Source organism: Podarcis cretensis (assembly GCF_951804945.1).
Source record: "Podarcis cretensis genome assembly, chromosome: 13".
Classification (NCBI taxonomy): Eukaryota; Metazoa; Chordata; class Lepidosauria; order Squamata; family Lacertidae; genus Podarcis; species Podarcis cretensis.
In genome coordinates, this window is record NC_137182.1 from 18340265 (window position 1) to 18343367 (window position 3103).

Here is a 3103-nt window from a genome sequence, read left to right on the forward strand (position 1 = left end):
TCAGATTATACATCTGTGGAATGTCTACCTGTGTGAAATGGACCAGTCCCAGTGCATTTGTTTCTGTGGCTTGGGTATATTGGAAGCGTCTCACCGTCTGTTTGCAGCCTCTCCTTCTGTCGAGTTCACCTTACTCCAGCGTGAGAAAAGGCAATGCAAATCCACTTAGCCGGGATGCCGGCACATGCAGCATTGTTCTTCAAGACAAGCACATCTGCTCACAGGTGGCATGGAAAGTTACAAAGCGGACATAAAAACCCTTGCCTTCACGGTCTTTGGTTGAATGGAAAGCTGTGTCCTCCTTTGAGCTGCCTGTCCATTTTGCATTTATATATACGGTATTTTTCAATCCATAAGACACACTATTTTCTTCCAAAAAGCGGAAATGTCTGTGCGTTTTATGGAGCGAATGCGTGGTCCCTGGAGCCGAATTGCCCAGGGGCAAAAAGCAGATCGTGCTTTTTTCTTTTTTTTTTCTTTTTTGAAAAAGGGAAGTGGGTGTTGAAACAAAGCCGCTGATCACAAGCGATCGCAAGTGAGATAAGGGATGCTAGCAATAAAGGAGGCTGCCTGGGAGTGGGGAGGTAAAGACAGCAAACTTGCAAGGAGAGGAAATAGGAAGACTAAATCAATGAGGAGTGAACTTAGAAGAAAAGGAGGAGCAAAAAACTGCTTCAGCTAAGGAAAAGACACTAAGGCAAACAAGAGGGAAGGGAATGTTGAAAGGAAGCAGCTGATCGGTGGGATCGGGAGAGATATAAGGGATGCTAGTGATAAAGGAGGCTGCCTGGGAGCGGGGAGATAAAAGCCCATGAATCCTCAGGATTTTTGCATTGGGTCACCCCAAATTCACCATCAGATCACATAGCATGTGCGTGGCTACAGCCTGCACCAAAAAAAAAATCATGCACCCACTGTTGCGTGGGGCCACAATGGTGCAAAAACATGGTTACAAAGCAGGGATCCACGTGGATCCTGAGGATTTTTGCATTGGGTCACCCCAAATTCACCATCAAATCACATGTCTGTGGCCACAGCATGAACCACAAAAATTATACATCCACTGTTTCGTTCGGAATATTTTTTTTCTTGTTTTCCTCCTCTAAAAACTAGGTGTGTCTTATGGTCAGGTGCGTCTTATGGAAACACACACACACACACACACACACACACACACACACACACACACAGAGTCCTGCCACCATGGACAGCAGCCCCACTGCAAAAAAATAAAAAATAAAGCAGGAATGGGTGGGTGTCAAAGGCATTTGTGTGCAATGTGAAGCCTAGCTAGTGACTTCCCTGCCAAGGTCTTTTTGAAACGCAGGCCACAATCTCCAATCTGTCAGCGGTGTTGCTGCCTGTTCCTTGCTCCGCTTTCCCCTGTCTGCGGATGTTGGTACCAGCTGTGGCTCATCCAGGCCCCTGCTGACTTTCAGTGTCGGGAGGCGTCAGTTTGATAGGATTGTCCCTAATCGCTTTAATGTTGCCCTCAGGGAGCCACCAAGCCCAGAAATGGAAGACATGCGTGTCAGGAGGGGTGGGAGAAGGAGAGAAGGAAGTGGGGAAGGAGGGACAAGACGGGGGAGATACGTATCTCTGTGGTGGCGTGGGGAGTCACTGATGCCAACCTCCCCTGCAGAGACGACTTTCTCTCACATGCACCTTCTGCAAACAGGAAGATCCGCCTCTTATGAAGAGTGGGCCTGCAAACCGTGCATTTTTTCCAAGCACAGAGGGTAAGAGTTGGGCCCTCCACTGTCACCACCATTGCCACAAGAGCAATGATTATTTACTTTTTGGTTGCTATTTTGTTAATTCTGTTTCATAGATTATAAATGCCGTATTGATTTATTAATCATATAAGAGGGCTTTTGCTTTCATTGTGACGCTGAGCTTATTCTTTAGTTGTTGCTTTGTCAACTGTGCTTTATAGATTTCTAATTGATTCGCAGAGGATTTGTTAATTATTCTGTGTGTTTTGAGCCGTATTGGTGATGCTCTGTTCTGTTCTATCATGTTATTGTTAGTTATTGTTTGTAAGCCACTTTAGGATTCATTTGGATGAAAAGTGGCATAGAAATATAATACTGCTAATCAAATAAATTGAAGCAAATACCAGACATTTAAAGCACATGTCTTCTCCCCCCGCCCCTCAAAAAAAAAAAAAAAAAAAGAATATTGGGAACTGAAATTTATCCCCTCACAAAGCTACCATTCTCAGTCACCTTAAGACAGGGGTCAGCAAACTTTCTCAGCAGGGGGCCAGTCCACTGTCCCTCAGACTTTGTGGGGGGCCGGACTATATTTTTTGAGGGGAAATGAACGAATTCCTATGCCCCACAAATATCCCAGAGATGCATTTTGAATAAAAGCACACATTCTACTCATGTAAAAACACCAGGCAGGCCCCACAAATAACCCAGAGATGCATTTAAAATAAAAGGACACATTCTACTCATGTAAAAACACACTGATTCCTGGACCGTCCGCGGGCCGGATTTAGAAGGCGATTGGACCGGATCCGGCCCCCGGGCCTTAGTTTGCCTACCCGTGCCTTAAGACATGCCAATTCCTAGGGTGTTTTGTAGGGAAGGTGGTATGTGCTATAAATGTATTGCTGTGCATTTGACCTTCATTTAGAACAAAGGTACACATCTCAAATCACACTAAGGGCCACTTCTATGTTTTTAGTCATTCAAGAAGGCCGCATCACCACACAAACAGCACTTGCTGTTGTTATTAATGTGCTTTCGTCTTAGCCCATTCCTCAGAGCTACCCTGAGGTAATTTGAGTTGCGATTCTGGTCTTAGTGGGCTCCCGCGACCTCTTCAGATGGCCATGTGTACGACTTCAATTACTTCCAAATGTGGTGAGCCAGAGCCCTGCTTCACCAAGGGCAAAGTTTGGCTTCCTGAACTTCTGCAAGAGTTTCTTTGCCCTAAAGTCCTACCCTGATGGCGACGGCGCTTTCTCTGACAGCCCTCATTTCTTCACTGCACCCCGCCTGTCATTTGCAATGCTACAAATTTTTTGCAAAGCATTTGCAGTGCTACAGATCTGCACCCCCATAAGCACACAAACGCACACACCTTTTTATCA